The 16,760-nt window shown below is 35.6% G+C and overlaps 1 pseudogene; it reads right to left on the bottom strand.

The window, feature by feature from the left end:
- Window positions 1–8,107: 8,107 nt before the first annotated feature.
- LOC697214 (large ribosomal subunit protein eL31 pseudogene) lies at window positions 8,108–8,523 on the bottom strand (annotated as a pseudogene).
- Between the last annotated feature and the right edge of the window lie 8,237 nt (window positions 8,524–16,760).

Here is a 16,760-nt window from a genome sequence, read left to right as displayed (position 1 = left end):
GAGCAAATCTGCTTTTTTAAAAGAGGTTTTAAGCAGAGGAATTTAATCGAGTTGTGTTCAATGAATACTGACTTAGCATTTTGAGTGTTTAACACAATCAAAGGAAAACCTGAGATTATATTATGAGAAAAATTACACCACTGGTTCTCATCCTCAGATGATATACTATCTAGTGAAAGTCCTTGCTAGGGGCCGGGCGCGGTGGCTCAAGCCTGTAATCCCAGCACTTTGGGAGGCCGAGACGGGCGGATCACGAGGTCAGGAGATCGAGACCATCCTGGCTAACACCGTGAAACCCCGTCTCTACTAAAAATACAAAAAACTAGCCGGGCGAGGTGGCGGGCGCCTGTAGTCCCAGCTACTCCGGAGGCTGAGGCAGGAGAATGGCCTAAACCCGGGAGGCGGAGCTTGCAGTGAGCTGAGATCCGGCCACTGCACTCCAGCCCGGGCTACAGAGCAAGACTCCGTCTCAAAAAAAAAAAAAAAAAAAAAAGAAAAGAAAGTCCTTGCTAGGGACTTTACATACCAATCTTTGTGACAATGTACCTCGTTTCTCTGGAACTGCTAACACATTGTATCTATTGGTTTTAGATATGGTTTTGTGTCTTCCTGCTCAGAAACACTTGTATCTTCTCAATTGTTAATCTACATCTCTAGCTTCTGTGTGCAGGGTGGATGTTTTGCATTTAACATGCTTGGTGAGACCTTCCCTAAATTAGATAAATGCGTGTGATGACTCCCTTAACCTTCCCGGTATCCCTGCTTGCTAGCCCACCACCTAACCACCTGTATCACCCATCACCTTTCCAAGTTTCGGTCTATCTTTACGATTTTTTTGGTTATTACCAAAACCTGGAAAAGTGGAGTTATACTACTGAAAGTCCTAAGTAAAGAATCTATTGAAGGATTTTTCCCGCATGCTCAGTGGCAGATGCGGATAGCAGTATCCCTGCAACACAAAGAAAGGGAGACGACAGACACAATGAGAACAAAGAGCTGCTGGGTCCCACACTAGAGAAAGAAATTGGGAATAGGCACATAATAGTGAAGACAACAAGAATTAAGATGTAAAGAAAAGCAGTCATTTTACTGCACAATTTATATACACCCTAAGAAGGAGAGAAACAGACAGCCCTATCCTCGTTCATTTACCCAATATGGTCTATATACATCCAACAAGCAGTAGTCAAGCTTTTGAACCCTGTTTTCTAAGTAATAATTATCATCTTTGTTCTTTAAAAAGAAAGCATGCATTGAAATTTAGACGTAGAAAAGAGGTGAAACATTGTTTAACAATTCTAGTCTGCATTATTCTTCTGAAAAGACAAATTTGCCCTTTTCCTACCTGTTTTAAAAGTGTGAAATTATTTGTGTCCAAAGAAAATTTAAATAATGTTTTTGCTTTCTCTTAATGCCCCTCTTTTTTTCCCTTTTGTGAATTGCACATGTACACACACCAGAGACACTCAAAATGCACACTGATTTCAACTTGGTGTCCCCAGGCTGCCAGTCTCTTTAACGTATAATTAAAGAGGTTGATGGTGTCAAGGTTTTAATTAAGCAGTCTTGATTTTTTATTTTGATGCAAATTAGTAAGCTTTGTGTTTTGAAAGAGATTGCATGCTGTAGTTGCTCAATTGTAGTGTTTTCATTTTAAATAAAATATGTAGGTGATTTCAGAGGTTTACAAAGAAGATATGAGAAATGAAAGTGCATGTCTCATTTAAAAGTTTGTGCTTTAAGCATACATTTGATGCACCGTACGGTAATGTGAAACATCCACATATCACACATTCAAAACTGGATAAAGAAATGCACATTTCTCTCTATTAATTACACTTCAGAACTACCATCAGTCTAGTGAATTTTAAGAGAGAACATGAACTTATTTTAATTTGTATTTTTCACATATATTTCTTTTTTTTTTTTTTTTTTTTTTTTTGAGACGGAGTCTCGCTAGTGTCTATGAATATTAAATAGATAGAGCAACAGAATCGCAAAAGCACCGTAGGTTCTTCTTGAGTATATAAAAATAATTCTGCAAGGAAACTGAGAAATAGCCTGTTATTATCCCAGTTTTACAGATGAGCTTACGAGGTTATGTTACTGCCCAAGTTCAGTCATGAAAATGATGGTTCTTAGCAGTTGCTAGTGGGCCAGAGTAAAATTTCTCCTAGAGTAAGATTCATATGTTTAAATTTTGCGATCAGTACAGCTGACATACCCTAATATGAGTACTACATTAATTCAAGTTTATAGATCCAATTACTGCAAGAAAAGAAAATAACCTAATGTGTTAAACTAAGATCAAAGATCCCCAACTGTATTTTCAAGTCAATTTGAACCACAAGTTTGAGTGATTCTTATGCCTCTTCATGGAGAGTCCTGTTTATACATACAGAATAGACTTGAACACTGCAGGTCCCATTGCCCGTGTGCAGCGCCTAGCATAGTGTCTAGCACATGGCAAAGAAATACTCAAAAAATTTTAAAGGATGAATGAATCAATAAATAAATCCTCAAGTTCTAGCTGGAATTTAGACAAACACATAATTAGCTATTTCCATAAACCTCATTTATCATAAGGTAACAACATGGGAAGACTAGAGGCTTTTTGCAGATCCCATAATAATCAATTATTTTACTTCTGACCCCGTTAATAGCCAGGAAAATACTTGCTGCACCTAATGTGTTATATTTTAATGTAGGGAGATTATGGAAAGAGAAAACAGAAATACAAGAAATCAGAATTTATTTTTAAAAAATCCCTGTGTGAGTTGCTCCATTCTAACCCCACCCAACTCTACTACTCATAGTCATGCCCAAACTCACATAATTATACCCTATAAAGTCACATGTGGTGGTAGTTACAAGAATAATAATAGTAATAATAATCATTCTGTTGATTTGTCAAGCTATACCTGTAAGAGCCCCTTTAAATAAACACTCATTACATGTCTATTATTTTCAGGTGCTAGATGAGTTTTAAGAAGTGAGTAAGAAACCAGTGTCTCCACCATCAAGAACTTATCTAGTTGAAGAAAGAAGCATATAAACAACTAACTATAACACAAAAAATAGTATTACGTATCATAATGAAAATATAAATGAACAGCATAAGGAGTGATCAAGAAGGAGCAATTCAGCTAAAAATTTTGGGAAGGCTTCGAGTAGAAAATAAACATTATTTCAACCGGCACGGAGGCATGTGTCTGTAGTCCCAGCTACTCAGGAGGCTGAGAAAGGAGGATTGCTAGAGCCCAGGAATTCAAGGCCAGCTTGGGGAACATAGTAATACTTTATCTCTAAAAGAAAGAGAGAGAGGAACAAAGGCAGGAAGGGAGGAAGAGAGGGAAAAAAGAAAAGGGAGGGAGGAAGGAAGGAAGGAAGGAAGGAAGGAAGGAAGGAAGGAAGGAAGGAAGGAAGGAATCCATTATCTCATTTGGATCTCCTCATTTAAGAGAATTCATTATCTCATTTGGTTCTCCTCATCAAGCTGTTAGGTAAGGCATCAGGCCGAGTGTGATATTCATTTATCAGTCCACATGGGATGAAAACTAGGATATAGTACCCAGCTCTAATTCTTAATCAATATCCTTTCCTCTGTGGTCGATTTGTTTTGTTTTTATGAATAGCTCACATATGTACTACTGCCATTAGAAAGAAACTTTCTACAATTTATCTTAGAAGCTATCTAGTGCTTACTAAATGCCAAGAATTGCTCTAAACCCTTTCCATGTATTAAGTTATTTAATGATCAAACAACTCCTTGAGATACTTATTTTATAAATGAGAAAACTGAGGCACAGAGAGGTCAATTTGCCCACAGTTACCCAGCCATAAGTGGCAGAGCCAGGTTTTGAAGCTAAGCAGTCTGATTTCAGAGTCCAAGCTCCTAAACTGTAGTATCTCTTTTTAGGTCTTAAGCAGCACCAAGCAGAGTACTCTGCTCTGGTCCTTGTGGCTTTTAAATAAAAACTATTGACTAATGCAAAATCAGTCAATAGAATGCCTTGAACAAAGTCTGATTCATTAACAGGCAAATATTACTGGAACTTTAAAGGTCACCAAGCACAGATTAGAAAACAGTAAGCTTCCAAGATCAACAAAGTTCCCAGTGCTGGTACAACATTTTTGACAGTACAATGGCTATTCATTCAGTGTGCATTTCTGAGCAGATGACTAAAACAGCCTAAATTATCACTGTCCTATTTTGCATTTCTAGCCATTTGGATTATTCAAAGGTCAATACCACTTTTAAGAATACGTAAAAGAAACAATGCCACGAACTATATCAAACCCAAACAGATCCAATACTGGTTTTGGAAAAGTTCAAAAATTAAAAAAAAAAAAAAAAAAACAAACCCATCAGGGACTTTTTTTTAAAATCTGAAACTTTTTTACCCAAAGCAAATAGACATTTTTGAACAAGATTTGCTTTTCTTAAAAATAAGTGCCCAAGATTAAACTTTGAAAAATAACATCTTACATAAAAGCACCTTTATTTTTCAAAATTTAACTTTACAGAGAAGAATGAATTCGGTATAATTTGAATCTAGCTGGAAAAATATGGTAATTTATCCTACCATCACGTTGGCTATGTATTCTAAAGCTTTTGAAACTATTGGGATTTAGAATTATTTATTTTCTCATTTTCCTCAAATGTTTCTCTCATCATAAAAGTCAATGTGGTCGATTTTTTTTTTCTTTAATTGAAAAGGTTTCGTTTTCTTTGATAATTTACAGAGCTTTTATAAAACTCCTCTGAAAAAAGAAATTGCCATCACACCTAAGTGTTACAAACAAAAGCTAGAAGTCATTTGGAAGTCTGTGTGACATGGCAGGGCAACAAGCCCTCCTGTTAGTAGATCTTTTTGTTCTCATAACAGAATCTGACACAGGTGCAAGGACATGACTCTTGGAATCTAAGTAAATTGCAATGGAAGGCAGCCCACAGAAAATAGTACACCATTCTCTTCGCCAAATCCTCACATTCTGGAAGTTATAAGTCAGTTTCAGAGAAATTGCTGCAAGTTTATTCAAAACAAACCTTCAATTAGTGCATTTTCATAGTCTGTGCACATAATGAATTTTCAGAAAAGAGTAACAATATTATAGAGGGATGATCTGTGTTTCAACTATAATATCTCGTCCTGGATCCTTCACAGAAACAATGATTATAATCCTGTCAGAGAAGGATTGGGTCATTGTGATTACAGATTTTTTTTTTTTTTTTAATCTTCAGGAATGTGTTTTTTTTATTTTCAGAAAAAAAGATATGTGTCAATTGTCATAGAACATGAAAGCTGTCGTTGTCTTCAAATCAAAATGCAAAACGTTCAAAGATGAAAGGTTCTGGTAACTAAGGGATGGTCAAATCGGTAGGATAAGGGAGAATTAAGACAGAGTACAGTTTTCCAGATTTATAACCAGGTGAAAGCCTCTGTTTTCAGACTCTGAGCTTTACTTGATGGTATTTATAAGCAATTTGTATTAGTACATGGAAACTGTGTCTGAAAACTCTGATACTACTAGAAGACTGGAGACAGAAAAAATAACAAACACACAAACAAAAATCAGTAAATCGTTAAATTACTAGCTTAAAAATCAATTTATACCTGCATTTTTTCTTATATCTCCCTTACCTCTGGGTCTGCTTCCTTATAAAAGTTATTTTTACATGTTTGTTTGGTGATTAGGCCAACAAATGGCAGATGCCTATTGGAAGAAGAAAATCTAAACTAATTCAGCTTTTAGAAGACAGAAATCCAGAGAATTACTGTGGAAGCCTAACTTGAAAATGAGATGGTGACATCAGTCCCTTTGATGCTGCTACACTGCACATGTGGACAGGCAGAAGGATGATACGGACTCAGGGTTCATCTTTGCTCCTGTGCATGGCTGAGAGAGGCTCCATCTCCATGCTTCTGACAGTGCTAAGGGAAAAAAAAGTGATCTGGCCAAGTGTATTGTAGCTCATAAAGCTCCTGCCTAAAAGTGGCAAAAGTTTCCTCCACTCACATTTCATTTACCAAAACAAGTGACATGGTTACAACTAACCTCAAGGGAACAGGGATATGCTATGGTACCATATGGCCAGAAGAACTGGAAATATTTTGTGTATAGCACTGCCTACTACAATAGGTCTTTTACATAAGTATTTCTTGTTACGGAATAAACTGAAGGCTAAGATTTACCTAAAACATTTTGGATGATTCTCATAAATTTTGTACTTTTTTTATGTGGTTGTTTGGCTATGAGTTCTTTGTTATTGTGTGTTTGGCTCAGCGTAATATGTGTGTATATAGTTTAAAAATCAATCTTTTACTATTGTTTCCTAATTTAATTGCATTGTAATTAGAGATTATGGTCTGTATAAATTTGATTGCTTGAAATTGATGGGACTTCCTTTGTGGCTTAGTAGATTATGAATATATGGAAATGTTCCATTTGTACTGGAGCAGCAGTATGTCTACATTCTATTTGTTAGGTGCAGGCTATCTACACACATATATAATTCATATAAATATAAATATATGTATCTAAATATATATTTATATAGATTCATAGCTTATGTATATTTGTTTGAAATCAAATTACCTACTTACCTCATTCAAATCTTCTGTAGTCCTACTCATTATCTATCAATTACTGAAAGAAAAGTATTTAAATGTGCTATTATGGTAATGTATATGTGAAAATATGTATTTGTTGTTTTATATATTTTATGCATAAATGTTCATGATTTAGATATTCTTTGAAGCATCCCAGTTGTTTTTATGTAATGTTTCTTATTCAATTACTTTTACCTTAAAATATATTACATCTAATATTAATAATATTAATGTTGCTACTTCAGCTTTCTTTCAGGTAGTAATTTTAACCTTCGGATTTTTCTAAGTTGCTTTGTTTTCAAAGTGATTTGCATAAGGTGCATATAATTGGATTTTATCATTCAATCTTATGTCTCTGTTATTTATTAGGTATTTACATTTATTGTAATAATTGCTGTTTCTGAACTTATTTTTATCAGAATATTTTGTTTCTCTTCACTACACTTTGTCCCCCTTTCTACCTTTCCTTGGATTTTCAAATTTATATATTTCATTTTTTCCCTCTACTCATCCAAATGCTATGAATTTTATTTCTGTTATTTGTAGTTACCCTTCATTTTTTAAGAATCATGTTCAAGAATTAAAATTTTCTAACAAATTTTCAATTTATTTCCTTGTGTGAATAGAACAGGGATTTTAGAATTCATTGGCACTTTTTTTCTGTATACGTATTAGTGCCTAGATTTTTACTTTCACCTCTTTTGAGGTGAAACTCATACGCACACAAATAGTTATTTTAACAGTAAGTAGTTAAATTACTAGTTTAAAAAATCAATTTATATATGCCTTTTTCTTTTATCTCTTTCTTGCTTCTGGGTGTGTTTCCGTTTCTTTATTATAAAAATTATTTTTATGTTTGTTTGTTTGTTTTTAGGAAGGGTCTGTGGGAAAATGTATTTATTCTACCTTCATCCTTGAATGTGCTTTAGCTAGAAATAAAATTCTGGATAGATAGGTATTTCCCTAAGAATTTTAAAGACATAATTTTATTTCTTCTGGCATCTACTGGTAATAATAAGTTTAATTGGAGTCTCTATTTTCTCCCTGGTAGATTTTAACAACATCTCTGTGTTTTGTTATTTCCTCATAATGTGTCTAGTTATGCATTCACTTTTATTTATCTGGAATACATTTTTTATGTGTGTAAATTTAATGGGCATACGTGCAGTTTTGTTACATGTGTATATTTGTTCAGTGGTGATGTCACCAGTAATGTACATTGTACCCAGTAAGCAATTTTTAATCATCCTTCCCCCTTTTGGCCTACTACTCTTCTGAGTCTCTACTTTCTATCATTCCACACTCTATGTCCATGTGTACACATTATTTAGCTCCCACTTGTTTCTGAGTTGCTTCACTTAAGATAATGGCCTCTGGTTCCATCCATGTTGCAACAGAAGATATGATTTCATTCTTTTTTATGACTAAATAGTATTTCATTGTAAATATGTACACCACATTTTTTTTTCAATTTTACAACTTTATTTGATGTATTTGACGATCAGCGATTAGTTCTCATCCACATTGACTGTCTGTAGATTTTTGAAAGTGGTAACAGGTACATAGGAAACCAAAGTATAGAGCTTATTTGGTGAATCTTCATCCTCATTACGTTTTCTGGGCAGCCGCACACGGATTCGGTATGGGACATTCCTTCTTGCTTTGGCCCAGACAGCTTTGTTGAGCGTGGTATCAATGCGCGCTTCTGGAGTTCCCATCTCCTTCATGGCAAATTTCCGAATCTCTTTGAGTGCCCGAGGGGCACGCTTCTTGAAGCCCACTCCATGGATGCGCTTGTGAATGTTGATGGTGTATTCTCGGGTCACCACCTCGTTGATGGCAGAACGGCCCTTTTTCTTCTCGCCACCTTTCTTTGCCGGAGCCATTCTGCCGGGTCCAAGTTGGAAAGCTGTACACCACATTTTAATCCAATCATCTGTTGATGGACACTCAGGTTGATTCCGTATCTTTACTAGTGTGAATAGTACTGCAATAAACATATGAGGATTGGTATCGTTTTCATATGATTTCTTTTCTTTGGGTAGATACCTAGTAGGGTTGCTGGACTGAATGGTAGTTCTATTTTTAATTCTCTGAGAAATCTCCAAAATGTTTTCTGTAGAGATTTTGCTAATTTACATTTCCAACAGCTTTGTATAAGCATTTTTTTTCTCTGCATCTTTGCTGACATCTTTTATTTTTGACTTTTTAATGATAGCCATTCTGACTGATGTAAGATAGTATCTCATGGTGATTTTAATTAGCATTTCTTTGATGATTAGTTATATTAAGCATTTGTTTCATATGCTTATTGGTCATTTCTATGTCTTCTTTTGAAAAATTCCTATTATTGTCCTCTGTCCACTTTTTAATGGGGTTATTTTTATTGTTGTTGAGTTTTTGGGGTTCCTTGTAAATTTTGGGTAACAGCCCCCTGTTGGATGCATAATTTGCAAATATTTCCTGCCATTCTACGGGTTGTCTGTTCACTTGTTGAATATTTATTCTGCTGTGCAGAAGCTTTTTAGTTTAATTAAGTCCAGTTTGCCTATTTCTGTTTTAGTTACTTGTACTTCTTAGGTCTTAGTCCTAAATTCTTTGCCGAGACCAATGTCCAGAAGACTCTTTCCTTGGTTTTCTTCTATTGTTTTTATAGTTTCTGGTCTTACATTGGAACTTTTGATCCATCTTGAGTTGATTTTTGTGTACGGTGATAGATAGAGGTCTGGTTTCATTCTTCTGCATATAGCAATCCAATTTTCCCAGGACTATTTATCAAAAAGGGTATCTTTTCCCAGTGCGTATTCTTGTCAACTTTGTCAAAGATTAGTTGGCTCTAGATATGTGCGTTTATTTCTAGGTTCTTGATTCTGTTCCATTAATCCGTGTGTCTGTTTTTATACCCGTACCATGCCATTTTGATTACTGTAACAATGTAGTATAATTTAAGTCAGCTATGTGATGCCTCCAGCTTTGTTCTTTTTGCTCAGGATTGCTTTGATTTTATTCAAGCTCTTTTTTGGTTCTACATGAATGTGAAACTATCTTTTAGTAATTCTGTGAAAATGATGTTGGTATTTTAACACAGATTGCATTGAATCTGTAGATTGCTCTCTGCAGTATGGATATTTTAACAATATTAATTCTTCCAATCTATGAGAATGGGATGTTTCTGCATTTGCTTGTGTCATCCACAATTTCTTTCATCAGTAGATTTCCTTGTAGAGATCATTTGCCTCCTTGGTTAAATATATTCCTTTTTTTTTTTTTAATAGTTATTGAAAATGGAATTGCCCATTTGGTTTCTCAGGTTGATCATTATTAGTGTATAGAAATCCTACTTATTATTGGTGTGTAGAAATGTGTATAGATTTTTGTACATTGACTTTTTATCCTGAAACTTTACTGAATTCACTTATCAAATCTAAGAGATTTTTAGTAAAGTCTTAAGGTTTTTTAGATATAAGATTATATCATCAGCAAAAAAAGATAACTTCACTTCCTCTTTTCTTATTTGAATGTCTTTTATTTTTTTTCTCTTGCCTGAGTGCTCTGGCTCAGACTTCTAGTACTATGTTAAATAGGAGTGGTAAAAGTGGGCATGCTTGTCTTGTTATAGTTCTTAGGGGGAATGCTTTCAACCCTTCCCTGTTAATTATGATGTTAGCTGTGGGTTCGTCATATATGGCCTTTATTATTTTGAGGAATGTTCCTTCTATGCCTAGTTTAGTCATGAAAGTTGGTGTCAAATACCAAATTTTACCAAATGCTTTTTCTGCATCTATTGAGGTGATCATATGCTTTTTGTCCTTAATTCTGTTTATGAGATGAATCACATTTATTGATTTGTGTATGCCGAACCATTCTTGCATCCCTGGAATAAACCCTGCCTGACCATGGTGTATTATCTTTTGATGTGCTGTTGGATTCAGTTTGCTAGTATTTTGTTGAGGATTTTTGCATCTGTGTTCATTGGAGATATTGGTCTATAGTTTTCTTTTTCTGTTGTATCCTTGCCTGGCTTTGGTGTCAGGATGATACTGGCTTCATAGAATGAGTTAGAGAAAATTCCCTTCTTATGTATTTTTTGGGGAAAATTTCAGCAAGATTGGTATCAATTCTTCTTATATGTGTGATAGAATTTGGTTGTGAATCTATCTGGTTTGGGGCTTCTTTTTTGTTGGGAGATTTTTTTTTATTACTAATTCAATCTCACTATTCATTTTTGGTCTGTATAGAATTTGTATTTTTTCCTGGTTCAATCTTGGGAGGTTACATGTTTCCAGGAATTTATCCATTTTCTCTAGATTTTCTGGTTTATGAACATGTAGTTGTGCATAGTAGTCACTGATAATATTTTGTATTTCTGGGGTATTAGTTGTAATGTCTCTTTTTTCATTTCTGATTATGTTAATCTGGATCTTCTCTCTTCTTGGTTAGTCTAGCTAGTGGTATATCAATTTTGTTTACCTTTCAAAGAACCAACTTCTGTTTTGGTTTTTTTATCCTTTGTAATTTTTGTCTCAATTTCATTTAGTTCTGCTCTGTTCTTTGTGACTTCTCTTCCTCTGCTAGCTTTAGGTTTGGTTTGGTGTTAGTTTTCCAATTCCTTGAAGTTCAGCATTAGGTTGTTAATTTGTAATCTTTCTATTTTTATGTAGACATTTGACACTATAAACTTGCATTTTAGTACTGCTTTTGCTGTATCCTAGAGGTATTGATATATTGTGTGTCTCCATTTTCATTCATTTCAAAATTTTTTTTTAATTTCTGTCTTAATTTCGTCATTGACCCAAAGTTCCTTCAGGAGTATGTTGTTTAACTTTCATGTATTCATATAGTTTCTAGAGTTCCTCTTGGTATTGATTTCTAGTTTTATTCTGCTGTTGTTTGGGAAGATACTTTATATTATTTTATTTTTTTTTCAATTTATGGAGACTTTTGTGGCTTAATATATGGTCTGTCTTAATATATGGAATGTTCCATGTGCCAATGAGAAAAATGTATATTCTATACTTGTTGGGGAAAACGTTCTGTATATATCTATTAGGTCCATTTGGTCAAAAGTCTAATTTAAGTAGAGTGTTTGTTGATTTTCTGTCTCAATGATCTGTCTAGTGCTGTCAGTGAGGTATTAAAGGCCCCCATTATTATTGTACCTTATTCTTTAGGTCCAGTAATATTTGTTTTATGAATCTGGGTGTTTGAAGCATACAAATTTAGGATTATTTTATTCTCTTATTTAATATATCCTTCATAATTTTCTAATGACTTTCTTTTTTGTTTGTTTGTTTGCATTTTACTGTTTTGGATTGAAAGTCTGTTTTATCTGTGTAAGTATAGTTTGTTTGTTTGTTTGTTTTTTACTGTTTTGGATTGAAAGTCTGTTTTATCTGTATAAGTATAGTTACTCCTGCTCAGTTTTGGTTTCCATATGTATTGAAGTATTTTTCTGTCCCTCTACTTTCAATGTTTCTATATTTTTACCAATAAGATGAGTTTCTTGTAAGTAGTATATAGTTAGATCGTATTTTTTTAATTCATTCTGCCAATATATATCTTTTAAGTGGAGCATTTAATCCATTTGCATTCAATGTTAATATTGATAGGTGAAGTTTTATTCCTGTCATATTGTTCATTGTTATCTAGTTGTCTGGTAAATTCTGTTTTTTTTTCTCTCTGTTTGCTTAGTGGTTTGGTGGAGTTCTGTCATGGTGCCATTTGATTCCTCTGTCTTCCTCCTGTGCTTTGTAATTGTTGTATAAGACCTGAGAGTTTTTACTTTTACGTATTTTTATAATGGCAAATATCACCTTTTTGTTTCAATATATTGGACTCCGTTAGCATTTCTTGTAGGTCCACTCTAATGGTTATGAATTCTATCAGTGTTCGCTTATCTGGGAATGACCTTCTTTCTCCTTCATTTATGAAGCTTGTTTTAGCTGGATATAAAATTCATGACTGATAGTTTTGTTTTGTTTATCTTTTTTCTTTTAGCACTTTGAAAATAGCATACCATTCCCTTCTGGTTTGAAAGGTTTCTAATGAGAAATCTGCTGTTAGTTTGATGGTAACAAACTTTGTAGGTAACTAGACACTTTTGCAATTTTAGAATTTTTTCTTCACATTGACTTAGATAGTTTGATGCCTGTATGTCCCGGCAAAGTCTATTTTGCAATGTATTTTGCTTGTGATCTTTGGGCATCCTGTACCTGGATGTTTAAATCTCGTGCTAGACTAGGGAAATTTTCATCAATTGTTTCCTTAAGTAGTTTTTCTAAACTTTTTGCTTTTTTTTTTTTAATCCCTCAGGAATACCAAAGAATTGTAAGTTGGTCACTTTATGTAGTCTCATACTTTTTGAAGGTTTTTAAAAAATTCTTTGAAGTACTGTTTTATTTATTTTTCTTTGACTGGATTAATTCAAAAGATCTGTCTTCAAGTTCTGTGTCTCTTTCTCCTGCCTGGTCTAGTCTATTGTTGAAGCTTTTAGAAGTATTTTGTAATTACTTCAATGAATTTTTCATTTTCAGAAGTTTTGTTTGTTTTTTAAGATATTTATCCCTTTGGTAAATTTCTTGTTCATATTTTGAATTGATTTTCTGATTTCTTTGTAATGGTTTTCAGATTTCTCTTGCATCTCATTGGACTTCTTTAAAATCACTATTTTGAATTCTTTATCTGGCATTTTTTAGGGTTTCTTTTTGGTTAGGATTTATTGCTGGAGAATTACTGTGTCCTTTGGGGGATCAGATTTCTCTTGCATCTCATTGGACTTCTTTAAAATCACTATTTTGAATTCTTTATCTGGCATTTTTTAGGGTTTCTTTTTGGTTAGGATTTATTGCTGGAGAATTACTGTGTCCTTTGGGGGATGTCATGATACCTTACTTCTTAATATGATGATTTATTTTCATCTAAACAGTTGCTTCTTATTTTTGAAATGACTTTTATTGGGGTGGGACCTTTTTTCCTTGAGGATGTGATTATGATATATGTTGAGTAGAGGAGCCATTTGGCATTGCTTCTGGGTATATTCAATGATGAAGATTCTGTATTATTTCCTTGATTATAAATAGCCTTATCAGTGTGGTGGTTTATCAAATGTTGGTTGTAGTAGTGGAGTACTGGACAGGTGAGCAGCCTCACCAACTCTTGAGTAGCCAGGGTGACATGGACAATGGTGATAGTAGAGGTCACAAGAAGCTTATCTCCTTCTCAAGTGCTGTGCATTTGTGTCAGCACACGCTGTGATGGGCCGTGCAGGTCAACCTCCAAGCCAGTAGGCAGTGGATATTTGCAGGTAAGAGCAGCTGAAGTGGTAGCAATATGGTTTATGCTTGATTTTTGTTAACCAGGAGAAGTACTTGGGTGTCCCAGGCAATGGACTGGGCATGGAACACTCAGTGGTCTGGGTCCTGTTTCCGCCATGGTGGGGAGTTTGATGCTGGATGGAGCTGATCTTGGCAAGTCTGCGCTCAGGTCCCCCAGTGATGGTTGCAAGTACTAGCCCTGCTGGGGGTATCCGGGGGCAGTCAATATGCTGCTGGAGAAATGCCTGGGCAAGGAGCAGAGCTACCACTGCTGCACCAAGGTCCCAGGCACAGGAACAGAGAGTGACGCTGCCACCAAGGTCAGATGAACAGGAATGAGACAGGTCTCTCCCTCACTCTCTAGACCTAATCGGGCTCACTCTCCTTTCCCTACCAATGGAGCCAGTTGGGACATTTAGTCACACGCAGTCTGCCTTCAGTCCTCAAGGCCATCCAAAGCTATAATACTCATCTGAGTCAAAACCATGCCTCTCAGGCAAATCTCCCTCTGCTCCGGTTCCATAAAGAGAGGGTGCCCAATTGCAGTGCCCATGGCTGCAGCCCACACTTCACTCATCTCTCAGTTCAGGTCATGGGGCCCCTCCTCTGCTTGAAACCCAGTACTCCAATATCCGGACTGAGACTTTTATGCCAACAGCTGCCACTGCTGCTAAATTCCAGGATCCTGCATGGCTTGCTATGAGCTAGCATCAAGAATGGCACTGTCCTGTCAGCACCCAGGCCTGGGAAGATGCTTGGGAGGCGTCCCAGGGCCATTTCTTCTCACGGTTTTCTGGCTGCTTCCCATGTTAGACCTAAGTTTAGGAGAGTCAAGGTCCTCTCCCATGGCAGGGTTGTGCAGTTCTCCAGTGGAGAGATGAATCACAGAGAAACACTCACTCACCCTTTCCTGTACTGGGGATTCACTCACAGTTTTTAGCCAGAGCCCACCATGCAGGCTGCCTGCCCACTTTCTCTTTCGTAGCATCTGAAATTGTCTTTCGCTCTTCTGTTGAATTCCCATGTTTCTTCTTGAATGAAATTTCACCGTATGAATCTCTACACACTATTTTGCTTCTTCCAAGTGAGTGAGGCATGCTAGAAAAGCCTCTAATCTACCATCTTGGAAAAACAAAAACAAAAACTCCAGAGTGTATTTTCTGATTGCTGATGTATTTCATCTACTCTAAAAATTCTCAGTTTTTATTTCACTTCTTGTTGCTTCTGCCTTTTTCTCCATTCTTTTCTGTGGCAGTGGGGAGATGGGTGGAATTTTATGGCTGTGTCTGTGTTTATTCACTCATTCATTAATTTATATCTATCTCTATATCAATATATCTTTATATCTCTTAATTAATCTTTCAAATTTTTTTCTTCTTATTCTCTCTGCTAAAGTCTTGGTGAATTCAGTGGTATTACCACTCAATCTATTTGTATTACTTTGATAATTCCAGTTTAGAGTTTGTCCAGCCTACTAAGTTGTAAAAATTGCTTTTGTATGATTTCCCCTGTTTCCTTGAATTATGCTATCACTTTATGTATCTCTTTAACTTTAAACATACATGTTCTAAAGCATTTTTAAAATGGCACTTTTATTTCTATTTTGTCTAAAATTATTGTATTTCCTAAGGTTTCATTTTACTTTCTAACTTTCTTGGTCTTAATTTTATTTGTATATTTCAGAATGTTGCTTTTTAGATCCACCTTGACTCCGTGATATTTTTCTCTTATCTCTTTTCCTCCTCTCTGTTTACAGTCTTTGTGGTTGCCTCAGCCCAGCCCCTAGGACTCATAGTCCAAGACCAGATCGTTTTCTAATGGCTCAGTGATCTTATCCACCATGATACTGGGATAGTTTGGAGCTAGATGACATGTTGGCTAGGCTTGGTCTTGAAGGTTGAGCCTGTCCTGCTGTTTTTCCTAGTACTCCGATTCTTACAAGCCATACCTCTGGCCAGCAACTGGCAACACCTTTTTGTTTCTGCCTGTCTTCCCGGGGTAGGAGAAAAAGAAAGGAGGGAGGAGAGAGGCTTGCCTCTCCACCCTACTTCTCCCCGGACCTGGAAACTGATATCCTTACTGCTTCTGCTGCTTCTGATACTGAGAATGGCAGTCCTGGGGCTTCAGTCCAACATTTCTCTTAAGTTCCTCATTTATAAAGCATATTATCCTTTTTTAAAATTTTATATTATGCTTTGCTCCCATGGTTATACGTTTGGACATGGGATCTGTGAGTGATTCAAAGTGTAAACTTTGAATGTCATTTTGACAGGAAGTCTACACTATTTTATTACCTGTTTTTAAACAAGCTAAACATTGCATCCTAACCCCATGCCACAGTAGAGGTCGGACTATGTGTTTTCTTCCATGTTACAGCTTCAGTTCAACATTAGCCTCTAGTGCACACCATACACTACTTAATCAGCATGCCTCATCCTCACTCAAAGAATAAAAGGAAGCTACAATGGCTTTAAACTTCTCCCTCTTATACAAAAACAAAAAGATAAATCACATAAGACATTTTTCACATAAAAGAAAGATTACACTTTTCCACATTCATTCAGGTATAGTGGTTTGATGTCCTGAATCAACTTGGAAGAATGAACTGGGCAGAGGTTGCAGCTTGCCCCTCTGCTACTGCCTCCTAAAAGTTGTAGCCTCATGACTATTGTTTCCACATACTGGTCATCAGCTAGGAAAAGCCTATAAAAATAAAGCATTGGCTTACCCTCCTCCCCACCAAAAATCCCACTGTTTAATAGGAACTATAATGGATTTTGAAATCTAAGATAAATGATACTTTAAAAATAAACAGCTTAGAATCATACTTGTG

This window comes from Macaca mulatta, chromosome 17 (genome assembly GCF_049350105.2).
Source record: "Macaca mulatta isolate MMU2019108-1 chromosome 17, T2T-MMU8v2.0, whole genome shotgun sequence".
Classification (NCBI taxonomy): Eukaryota; Metazoa; Chordata; class Mammalia; order Primates; family Cercopithecidae; genus Macaca; species Macaca mulatta.
This window is presented reverse-complemented; position numbering and strand designations above follow the sequence as displayed.